Below are 12,205 nucleotides of genomic sequence, written 5' to 3'. Positions count from 1 at the left end.
TCCAGAAAGGGTAGACCAATTTAGATTTCCTCCCACAGATTCCCTTTGCCATAACCAACCTTGTTATTAATCTTTGCCAATCTGATAGCTGGAAAATGATACAATGATGTCTAAATTTTTGTCCCTTTTTGGGGAATAGAGGTCCCAGCTCTCAGAGAGGGACTGAGTCATTTTCTATAGTCATCAAACACAAAGCACTAGTCTTTCTAAGCCTCAGGCCAGCTCTTTCCTGCTCACTCACCACCTGGACATCTCCACCAAGCCCAGCCCTCCTGCCTAAGAAACCTCAGCTTCTTATCTTTGTATGTTGATTTCTTTTGCAGATTTCTCACCCGTACTCCCAGTCCCGGCTTGCACCTTGAGGACACGGCTACCCATAGCTGTCTCTCTTGGTGTCAGCCTGGTGGTGAAGATGTCATCTTATGGTATATCTATACATGGAATATATTCTGACCTTAAAAAAGAATGAGAACTTCCCTGGTGGTCCAGTGGCTAAGATTCTGTGCTCCCAAAGCAGAAGGCCTGGGTCTGATGCCTAGTTAGGGAACTAGATTCCACATGCTGTAAGAGTTTGCTTGCTGAACTTTAACCCAGTGCAGCCAAATAAATAAATAAGTATTTTTTAAAAAAGAATGGAATTCTGATATGTGCTACAACTGGGATGAGTGTTCACTTAGGCTAAGTGAAAGAAGTCAGATACAAAAAGACAAATATTGTATGAGTCCTCTTAAATGATGTACCTAGAACAGGAAAATTCAGAGACAGTAAATAGAATAGTAGTTACCTGGGGGCATGGGAAGTTATTGTTTAATGGGTACAGAATTTCAGTATGGGATGATAAAAAAGTTCTGGAGATGGATAGTGGTGATGGTTACAAAACAACATAAGTGCACTTAATGCTACTGAATTAAGTAGCATTTAAAATTAAGTACATTTAAAAATGAATTAAGTACATTTCAAAATGACTAAAATGGTAAATTTTATGTTGTGTATATTTTACCACAATAAAAAAAGGAATGAAATACTGACATGCTACAATATGTTTTAACCCTGAAAATATTCTGTTAAGTGAAAGATGCCAGTCACAAAAGATAACATGTCATATCATTCCATTTATATTAAGTGTCCAGATTAGGCAAATACATAGAAATAGAGTGTAGATTAGTGGTTGCCAGATGCTGGCGGGAGGCAAAGAAGGGTGAATGACTGCTAATAGGTATGATGTTTCTTTTTGGGGGTGATGGAAATGTTCTAAAATTAAATAGTGGTGATGGTTGTACAGCTTTGTGAACAAATTAAAACTATTTAATTATATACTTTAAAAAGGTGAATATTATAGTATGTGAATTATATCTCAATTAAAAAAGGAAAGTAAGGGAGTGGGATTGGGGAGAGGGCTACATGATACTCCATACAATGCTATACCACAGTTTATTCAGCCATTCCCCGGTTAATGGACATTTGGGTCTTTCTTTCCCTTTTATTCTTTCTTTCTTTCATTTTACACAATGGTGCAATGTACATCATTGAATATGCAAAAAAAAAAAAACCAAAAAAAGATATCGTTTCAGGTAGGTCTTGGGCCCTCCCATGCTGTGCCATGCCTAGGTATGTTTCAGAATGGGTCTGATTTAGAAAGCGTCAATTCCCCTGACACCAAAAGATGGTGTAGGGAAGAAGCTTTTGCCCTCCTCTTCAAGCACTTTCTCAGGGGTCAGCAAACTACAATGCATGGACTGTTCTGGCTTCAGCTAAGAGTGATTTTACAGATGAACATTTGCAATCAATTTAACGGTGAAAATGAAAGTGAAGTCGCTCAGTCGTGTCCGACTCTGCGACCCCACAGACTGTAGCCTACCAGGCTCCTCCGTCAGGACTCCAATTAATTAACTGGACCGCAATTAAGCAAAATCTCCCCCTCCACTGCCAATTCTATCATCATTAGTGCCCTGCATTACAAAAATATTATGTCAATGATTATTATATTTTGAATTTCATCAATAAAAATTTTGTGGAGATGTCATATTTAAAATTCCTAGATAGTATCCAGGAGAGGTTATCTGGAAGACAATTGGAAATGTGTGCCTAGAAGTTCAGGAAGATGTCTGTCTGGTCTGGAGAGAGATTTGGGAATCATAAGAAGATGGCTGACTTTCAGAGAAGGACAGGGCAGGGGAAAAGACGGAGAGAAAGGAGATATTAAGGAAAATTAACATTTCTAGAGGTGAGCATGAGTAAATCACTGAGACGGAATGGGTGTAGAATGATATATAAGACCCAGTGGTATTATTGCTAGAAAAGAGTTTTGAGAAGGAGGGAGAAATCAATGGACTGTTAACAGAGGCATCAAGGAAGAAAAGGTCCGTAAACAGGCAGTTGGATTTGGCAACTAGAAGGTCACTGGTAACTTTGTCATTAGAGAAAGCAAAGAGTGACAGTACCTGAGGAGTAAGGAGAAGGCCAGGGAAGGAAGAAAGGTAGGAGGGTGGGAGAGGCCAGGATAGGGGAAGTTTTTCAGGATAGAAAAACCCTGTAACTGTCTAGGGAAGGACAGGGAGATACTGAGGATGCAACAGTTAGCTCCCCTTCTTCTATTTGAGTTCTCTCATCCCTGGCTGAACAAAACATCAGTACCTCCTGTCCACGTTCCACAGCCCCCCAAAACAGGTTGGCTGGAAAAGGCTCTTTCTGGTATAAGAGGATGGTGTAGATGTTAAAACGGACAGGCAGTGTGAACTTTTCTTCAGGTACTGGTCACAGAATTTTTGTCTCTTATTTTTTCCATCTTCAGTGTGGATCAAAACACCTGGCCTTCCAGGGTGTACTGAATTTTACAAGCCAACTCTTGTATTTTAAAAACACAAGTTATTAGAGAAGTAAATAGGATGACATATTGATTCTCAAAGGCTCAGACCACATCTATTTTATAAAATTTCCACAGTTGCTGGTCACTACCCTCCATCATTGACATCTGTGATATCCATAACACTGAGGCCCCCAAACTGTGTAAAACAGGCAGAAATTTGATGGTAAAATCTTCTCCTCCTTATGTAGGTCAGACACTGTCCACTGTTCTTTAGCTCTTTAGAGTTGTTTGGGGGTACTAATCAGTTATTGGGCTTCCCTTGTAGCTCAGTTGGTAAAGAATCTGCCTGCAGTGCAGGAAATCCGGGTTCGATCCCTGGGTTGGAAAGATCCCCTGGAGAAGTAAACAGCAACCCACTCCAATATCCTTGCCTGGAAAACCTCATGCACAGAGGAGCCTGGTGGGCTACAGTCCATGGGGTCTCAAAGAGCTGGGCACGACTGAGTGACTAACACAATCAGTTATTACTGAGTTGTAAAAACAACTAGACAAACTTCAAGATGGAAGGTGCTATGAGAGTACTAATTATTAGGTTTTTATTTGTTTGGGCTTGAGTTCAGATAGTCTTCAGCAGTGGCTTGCAAAGTGTGAACCCCAGAGAACAGCATGATCATCACCGGGAACTTGTCAGAAACGCAACATCTGGAGCCTCACTCCACACCTCTGGTCTCAGAAGCCGTAGGGATGGAACCCAGCCATCTTGAGATGGTCAAGGTGAGGCTGCGGTGCGCTAAAGACTGAGGGTCACGGATTTATTTGCAGCCTTTCCGCTAAGCCACCCTTATCCAGCGGCATCGCCTGGGTTTTTGGTTTTTTGTTTTTTGTTTTTTTTAGAAATGTAGCCTCTCGGGCTGCATCCCAACGCACGGAATCAGAACCCGCAACTAAACACGACCCTCAGGGGAGTCTGAGAAGCCTCGGTCTGCACAATGTAATGAGGACCTCTTCCCCAGTAAGTTAAAAAAAAAAACCCAAAAAACAACCAAACCTCACAGCCTAACTGGAGAAACAGTGAAAGTGCCTTAAGACATCCAATCCGCTGAGCCGAAGGCGCCGCAGATTGCTTGGTTACCTTCAGTGAGAGACGACAGGGCTCGGTGTCAGGCTGGGTAAAAAGGGGACACGAGGAGGACGAGACTCCAGGCAAGCGCTCTACAGTCCAAGTGGGTCCGCAAGAGCGGTGAGACTGGAAGGCACGAGAAGGGGCGCGCTTCCCACGCGAGGGGCGGTGGGAAATAAAAGGAGTGGCGGGGCAGCGAGGACGACTGGGGGAGGGCATATAGGGGGGCCTGACGGCGGGCTTAGCTTCGCGGACCGGCGGGGAGCCCTCCCTCGGGGGAGGCAAGAGGGCGGGGGTCGGGTGCGGAGAGAGAGGTGGGTCCAGGTCCGCGCGGGGGCGGGCGGCTCCACGGCTCCCCGCCCCCGGCCCGCCCCTCCGCGGCGCCATTTTGCAGGCGGCAGTCGCGGGAGCCAGAGGCAACGGCTGGTACTGCGGAGCGGAGGCGCAGCGGAGGCGCAGCCGGCAGGACGGGAGCCCGGCGAGCTGCAGCCAGGTGAGAGCCCGGCCGCTGCGCCCCCTACCTGGCCAGCGGGCCGCACTTGCCAGGCCCGGCAGCGAGGGGCCTGCGGCGCCCACGAGGCCAAGCAGGCACGGCCCCCGCGCGCTGTCAGCGGCCCCGCGGCGCGGCCTGCGCCCCCACACCCCGGCCCATCTGCCGGGTCCCCGCACCGGCGGGTCATCCTGGCCGCGGGACCCAGGGATGCCTGGCGACCCCCAGCCCTCGCCGGGCCCCTGAGCGCTCACCCCTGCTTGCGACCGGAGCTGCGGGGCGCTCGGGCCCTCAGGCCGCGCGGCGGGGAGGCTAGTGGGGTCTCCCCGGGACCCAGTGCCTGCCGCCTCCTCCCCGGCCCTCGGCCCGCGCAGCCTGCGATCGCTCTCCGGTCGGCCCTCCGCAGGCGGTGCGCGCGGGCATCTCTGTACCCCCAGGAATGCAGGGCCATCAAGAGGGACGGCAGAGGGTGGGGGGGTTGCCCTTTATATTTTTGCTTTCTTTCTCTCCTACAGTGGCTGCGCCAAGTAATTTTAGGAGCTCCTGCCCGGTCCCCAGGGCCTTTCTCTCTGACAAGACTCTGGGGGGCCGGGGTCCCCTTGTTGCCACCTTCCTGAAAAAAGAAATTGACATTTTCGAGTGTGACTAGTTGATGGGCGCAGAATTTTCTCCTTCCTTTGACTTTAGATGTCCCTTTGATGGGTAGCTGACAGGAATTCGGCCTGCAGGCTGGGGGTTTTAAGCATGACTTAAAATTCTTGATTGTCAGTGCAAAGGGTAAATGAGGGCAACTGCAGGTGGAAGCAAGTCACCCCTGCGGGATTTCTGGGTCTGAGGCATTAAGAGTCGCTGCTACTTTTAGTCTTGCAGTGCTGTAACAGAGGAGGGGGAAGATGCTAACCCTGCTAATATTTGGACGTCTGTGTTCAGAGAAGGCTGGACAGTGTGAGGACATGGCTGGGAGTCCTGAGACAGTCTGGGATGAGCTGTCATTAATTGCCATGTGACCTTCCTTACCCAGTTTCTTCCTCTTTGAAGCCAGAGGCTAGAGTCAGTGGTGGTTGGAACATTTTAATTTTTATATTTTTTGCATTTGGATGCTGTTGGACTGAGACCTCGCTCTTCCAGTTGTCTGTACCTGCCTTTTCATCTTTACAGATGACTTTGCCCATTTAGCCTGGAAGGTGAGTCTGATGAGATTTATAAAAAGAGCTTTTCAGCTCAGAATTCTGAATTCTCTGCACTCATCCAGAATTTAATAGCTTTCTGGGCACTTGTCTTTTAAAGGCCCAGCAGTGAGTGTGCACAGAGTAAGCCCTCATGACACACGTTTTAGTTAAAAGGGGGTGAGTAGGTGTGTCCAGCTGACTACTTGTTTCACCTGACAGCCTGAACGTGAGCTGTCTGCTTTCTAGATTATTCTTTCCTTTGCTGAAATGGTGATCAGATTCTTTCTTTGACTTCCAGGGCATTTCACTTCTTTGCTTGGAGTAGGGAGTGATTTTTTTTTTTTTTTTTTTTAAGAAACTTGGTATTTTAATACCTTTTGTATTAGTCCTCAACCCCCGTTCCCCAAATGGTTGTGTGGCAGTTTTATTTTCTGACTGTGGCAAGTCACTTAAGTCGAGTTGTTTTTTTTTAATCTTTATTTTAAAAAATTATTTCTTTATTTGACTGTGCTGGGACTTAGGTGCCGCACAGGAATATAGTTTTCTGCCGCAGGGTGGAACCCTAGCCCCGCTGCCCCCTGCACTGGGAGCATGTAGTCTTAGCCAATGGACCATCAGGAAAGTTCTAATTAAGTTCAATTTTAATGTCTGTTAGGATATTTCAAAAATGCTTATGAAAGTACCTGTGTAGAATATCGGCTAGGTTTCAGACCACACCGCCTATCTCTTTTATGTAGCAAAGGCTCATAGCATTGCAGAAATGAGTTAGGTGTACCTCAGCTAATTTGGTGACTGATGATATTAATCCAAACATTATTGACTGAAACCTAGTCTTTGGATATTGGAAATTCTGAGTTGATTATTGCCACCCTTTTCAGTGTCTCCATGGAAAAATCTGGGATCCGTTTGGGGACTCATTTCTGGCATTACTGATGGCTTAAGGAATTTTCCCATTATGATTAAGGGAATTAGAAGTTAGCAGTCATAATTTGCAATTATATAGAGCTTGTTCTTGTAAATGGAAGCTTTTAAAAAGCTGATTTATTTTTACTTAATACTCTTAGGTTATTTTAATTTAAACATTTTGCAGTCCTTCCCTGACCTGTTTCCAGGTCTTGCCTAAAGAACTCCCAACACACTAGCCTGTTCCCAATGCTGCTGCTGCTGCTGCTGCTAAGTCACTTCAGTCGTGTCCGACTCTGTGCGACCCCAAAGACGGCAGCCCACCAGGCTCCCCCGTGCCTGGGATTCTCCAGGCAAGAACACTGGAGTGGGTTGCCATGTCCTTCTCCAATGCTTAAAAGTGAAAAGTGAAAGTGAAGTCGCCCAGTCATATCTGACTCTTAGCGACCCCATGGACTGCAGCCTACCAGGCTCCTCTATCCATGGGATTTTCCAGGCAAGAGTACTGGAGTGGGTGCCATTGCCTTCTCCCCCAATGCTAAGTAACCTTATTTATTCATTTCACTCCCTGCTTTTCTTCCAGTTACTCTTTCCTCAGAGGGCCTGACTCTGGACTGTCTTTCATTCTTTTGCTGGGGGAGAATTCCTGCTTCAGGTTAGGCTATGAGCTACCACCATGGGGTTTACTGGTCTTTTGTGCTCCTTATGGCACTCTCTTCATTTTATCCCTGGCTTTGCTCTTTCTGGCCTGTTGTTTTGTAACCAGTTCCAGTTCTAGATGGTTGGCTCTCTAAGATTTGAGGTCTGCTTGCAGCTTATGCTTTTCACAGTCCTCCCCACATTTAGTGCATGTATTGACTGCAGACTGTGTGCCAGGTAATGCTCTTGGTGCTCCAGATGCTGTATGGAGATTTCCTCCACACACACAGTTCGCACACTAATGTGGAGGCAGACAATGAGACTTTGTGCTCTGAAGAAGAATCTGGTAGGATTGGGGGTAGTAAGTGTTGGGTGGGAGCTGAAATTTTAGGGAAGGTAGAACAGGAAGCTCTGAGTCATCTTTGAGTGGAGATGGTAGGAAGCGAGTCATGTGGATGTCTGGGGTAAGAGCATTCCTAGTGGAGGAAACTGCAGATTCAAAGGCCCTGAGGCAGGAGGAAGAGAGAATGATTTTGAGGTCATAAAGACTATGGGAGTTGAGTCATGGTAGGCCACAGGCCTGTAGATTTTACTTTGAAAGCGGGGTTGGTGGTGGGAGCCGTTGGAGAGTTTTGAACAGAGAGGGGATAGAGACATGCTGATTGTTGATGTGTGAGAATAGACCGAAGTCTGAGTGAGCAGAGTAGGTCTGCAGGGGAGCTAGCTAGTACAGGGCTGAAGATGGTGATTGAGTGAAGGGGGGTGGTGGTGAGAAGTAGTCATACTGTGAGGTGGGGCTGAGGAGATTGCTGATGGACCATATGTGGGGAGTGAGAGGGAGTTGAGGGCAACAGCAGAGTTCCGGCCCAAGCACCTAGAAGGAAAGTGGCAGCCCCAAGAACCACAGGTTCCATGGCATGTTAAATAGCCATGCCAACCTGGTGTGACCAAATGCAGTGGTAAAGGGTGGGGTGAGTGTTTGGTGGGGGATTCTGTTACTGAGTCCAAGCTTGCTCTGCTTGCCACTGGTGGTTGTTGTTTTAGATGCTAAGTCATGTCTGACTCTTTTGCGAGCCTGCTAGGCTCCTCTGTCCATGGGATTTCCCAGGCAAGAATTTTGGAGAGGCCTTTTCCTTCTCCAGGGCATCTTCCTGACCTAGGGGTTAAACCCTGCATTATTCTCCTGCATAATTCTCCTGCATTGGTAGGTGGATTCTTTACCTCTGAGCTACCAGGGAAGCCTGCTTGCAGTAGGACAGGCCGATAAATCAGAAACCAGGTGTTGAAGGAAGGAATAACAACTTTATTTGGAAAGCTGACAGACTGAGAAGATGGCAGGCTTATGTCTCAAAATAGCCATCTTATTGGAGTCTGGATGCTAGGTTCTTTTATAGAGGGCTGGGAGGTGAGGAAGTAAAGTAAAAAGGCTGTTAATCTTGCAAATATCTCCTGGAATGGCCAGCCTTGTGGGGGAGGGCAGATTTGTTAATTTCTTCCTTCCCTGTAGCCATCCACAGGTAGACAGGGTTCTGAACAAAGAATCAAGCGGAGGGACAGGGTTCCCCTAGGCAGACCATTGTGTATGGACAGTAACCTTTTAGTGAACAAAAGCAAGGATTAAAGCAAAGATTAAAGTAGAAGAAACAGATCCAATATGGAGTCAGATTTTGTTCTCCCTTGTAACAGGTCTTCTTGGGTGGGAATGTAAATCTTCTTGGGAACTTTTCACTGTCCTTTGTCTTAATTCTCTCCTCTGACCTCAGGCAGGCAAATCCCTGACTTCAGGTCTGGGTGGCCTCTAAAGCCTTCCTTGAAAATTTATCCCGTAAAGGAAAATTCCATCTACTTGTTTTTTTTTTCCCCCATAACTGTCTCTTGCATTACTTCTTTTTTGTTGTTATGCAGGCCTAGAATCTAAAGGTAGCACAAAAAGCAAAAATCTGGATTCATCAAAAATGGCCATTTCCCTCCATTAGGGCGTGTCATAGACATGATTTGTATATCATGCAATATATATATATAGTATATTATACTATATATAGAAATATCTAAGTATTCAAGTGTAATGGGTGCAGTAGTGGGCAGTGCATAATCTTATGCAGGATCATACTTAAGATTTCAACCAAGAAGTCTCACTGCCCGTGAACTTTTCAGCAACTTCAGAGTGCAACTCACAGCCCCTTTCTGTCAGCTCTATGGTCTTGACTCTGGTTCTTCCTTCATCATTGTTTTTCTGTAGCATTGATGAGTTTTTCAGTTTCTTCTTTTCATATGAGGAGGTCAGGGTGGCATTGGACCATAAACCATGGCTTTTTCTGTTCTGCGGTCCAGAAAGCCTTCTTTAGTCGTGGGTTCTTTTCACAGGCTTTTCTGAAAGCAGCTGATCCTTACAGTCTCCTTGTGTCAGTTGCCCTGGGGTGTCTCGGCTGCCCTGGGATGTCTCAGTGAGCGCCTGGTATAGGCCTGCCTATCTGGGTGGCTACCTTTCTCATTTATGTGCATGTGAATCTTACAGAGTTGAATCTTCCTGTCTTCTAAGTTGAACTCAAAAGAAGTTTAAAAATTGTTCTTCTCTCCAGGAACCTCTCTAAGCAATAGAGGGGACCCAGGAAAGACCAGACAGTGCTGATGGGCACTGGCTGTGTATGAGCACTTGAGGTCATTACTGTTGATTCCAACAGTTGGCAGCCAGTGTGGTTCTGGTCTGCATCTTATCAATGAAGAAAGTGGAGCTTGGTTAACTTTTCTAAGTTAACTCTTGGGTCTTGAATTCTGCTCTTAATGCTCCAGTAAAGCTTGGGTCCCTTAGTGGTAGAATGCTATACCCAAGTCTTGCTTGAAGGTCTGTGTTTCTTAGCTCCTGTTGGCATAGAAGAGAGCAGAGAAACTAGTGTCAGTGGTCACCCGGCACTTAGCCTGGCACTTCCTTTGTTCACTAACAGCATTTAATCACAGCAGCCCTGTGGAAGTAGGTATTATTCTCATTTTACATCTGAGGATGCTGAAGTTGGTGGTGGTTAGCTCCTTGCCCAAAATCATGGTAGCTGAGTCAGAATTTGACCCAAGACTGGTCTGCACCCCAACTTGGAGTCCTTTATTCCTTCTGTTCCCTCATTTGTTCCTGTAGGAATCTCCCACAAGCCCTCAACCCCAACACTTTATAGTCTTCCTTTGAAGTGGCTTCCCTCTAACCCTTTGTTCAAGTAACGACATACATGCTCCAGTGTTAAACTTGCATGAACTTTTCCATTCTGGACCAAGACTTCATTACAAAGGTCTTGGTATAATAACTCTGTGGATGGTCTTCTCCTCCTGCTTCTGAGGAAAAGGTCTACTTGAAATGCTGTTTCTGCTGTGGTTGATGTTTCAGTATCCTATTTGGAGACTCTTATTGTCCCCGCTGCAGTGCTGGCTTAAATCCTTTGCTGTCTCCAAAAGGCACATCACCTGGTTGGGGGTACAGCCTCTTTTTTGTCTGACATGATAAATCTTAAACTTAAGAGTTCCTCATTCAGAAGTTCTGGGGTGAGGCCTGGTAATCTGAATTTCTGACCAGTTCCCAAATGATGGGGATGTTGCTGATTGGGGAACCACCAGCATCTGTTTTTGTAAAACAAGTTTTGTTGGAACATAGTTGTGACCATTCAAGACACCATATGACCAGCAAGCCTAAAATATTTGCCATCTGGCTCTTTGTAGAAAGTTTGTTTACTCCTGCTTCATAGTAGTATTAATATTTATGTGATCAGTACTGAAAAGTTTGAGTTCACATTTTATTGTCAAGAGCTCTTTCTATATTAAGACACTACTTCACAAATTACTCCATAAAAGTGTGGTATAGGGGAATATTTGCATATTTTGAAGTGCTGGGAGTATGAAAACTCTGACAGTTTTATGTCTTTTTATCTAAAATTAATGTGAATTTTATATTCTATTCCAGAAACATCAGTACTTGGCTTAACATTAAACACTTTTCCTCTTAATCTTTGAGTAAAGTTGATGCTGCTAGATAAGTTATATTTGATTCTGCTTTCACTCTGTTTGAGAAATATGCTATTAAGACTTGCAGTTTTTAAACAAATGCTGGAGAGGGTGTGGAGAAAGGGAACTCTTCTGCACTTGTTGGTGGGAATGTAAGTTGGTACAGCCACTATGGAAAACAATATGGAGGAAAAAAAACAAACAACAAAAAACAGTATAGAGGTTCCCCAGAACACTGAAAATAGAATTACTATATGATCCAACAGTACCACTCCTGGGCATATATCTTGACAAAACTATAATTCAAAAATATACATGCACCCTATGTTCATAGCATCACTATTCACAATAGCCAAGACATGGAAGCAGTCTAAATGTCCTTTGAGAAATGAATGGATAAAGAAGATGTGGTATGTATAATATATACAATGGAATACTACTCATCCATAAAAAGGAACAAAATTAGGGTTTCAAAATAACTTTTAATCGGCAGTTTCATTAAATATATGTTAATTTGGGGAGACTTCATCCTATAATATTGAATTGTTCTGTCTATGAACAAATCTTTTGATTCATGCAGATTTAATAGCTCTCATTTTTAAACTTCTCACTAATGTATGGTCTACAGATCACTTATTTATTGCTCTTTATTTTAAAATATTTGCAATTTAGAGTGAGATAATTTTCTTCCTCCTCCCTTCCATGTACCCTATTTCCTAATTTTATAAAGCAAGTGTAAAGAAAGTATGTATATGCAGTCCCTATATCTTATACCTGACCACCTATATTATTCAGCTTAATTAATGCTAGCCAAAGTCTGTACACTAACAAAATAGAAAGTTATTTCTTGCTGACATTTTTCTAGGTGATTCTCCCCTAACAGGTGAGTTGGGAATTTAGGCTCCTTCCATCTTACATCACAATTGACTTCAAAATCTGGCCTCTTATTTTGCAAGATTTTGTCAGATTTTGTGCATGGAAGAATTTTCTTATGGGCCGAGCTTGGAATTAGTAATATTTTCTCCCATAGGCCATATCCTAGATGCAAGGGGAGTCATTTGTGTGTCCACAAGGGGAATGAAATAGCACTGTGTCTG

General features: G+C 44.7%; 1 protein-coding gene across 2 annotated transcripts in view; it reads left to right on the top strand.

Moving 5' to 3' along the window:
• Positions 1 to 4,010: 4,010 nt before the first annotated feature.
• SLC23A2 (solute carrier family 23 member 2) overlaps positions 4,011 to 12,205 on the top strand; it is a 139,682-nt gene continuing 131,487 nt past the window's right edge. Inside the window, exons 1-2 of one of the 2 annotated variants that reach the window (XM_043882955.1) lie at positions 4,011 to 4,029; positions 4,321 to 4,419. The gene's annotated coding sequence lies outside the window, so the exon portion shown is untranslated. Of the gene's footprint in view, positions 4,047 to 4,320; positions 4,420 to 12,205 lie in introns of both variants that reach the window. The other variant, XM_043882957.1, reaches the window with a different exon arrangement.

This window comes from Cervus elaphus, chromosome 23 (assembly GCF_910594005.1).
Source record: "Cervus elaphus chromosome 23, mCerEla1.1, whole genome shotgun sequence".
Taxonomy (NCBI): domain Eukaryota; kingdom Metazoa; phylum Chordata; class Mammalia; order Artiodactyla; family Cervidae; genus Cervus; species Cervus elaphus.
This window is presented reverse-complemented; position numbering and strand designations above follow the sequence as displayed.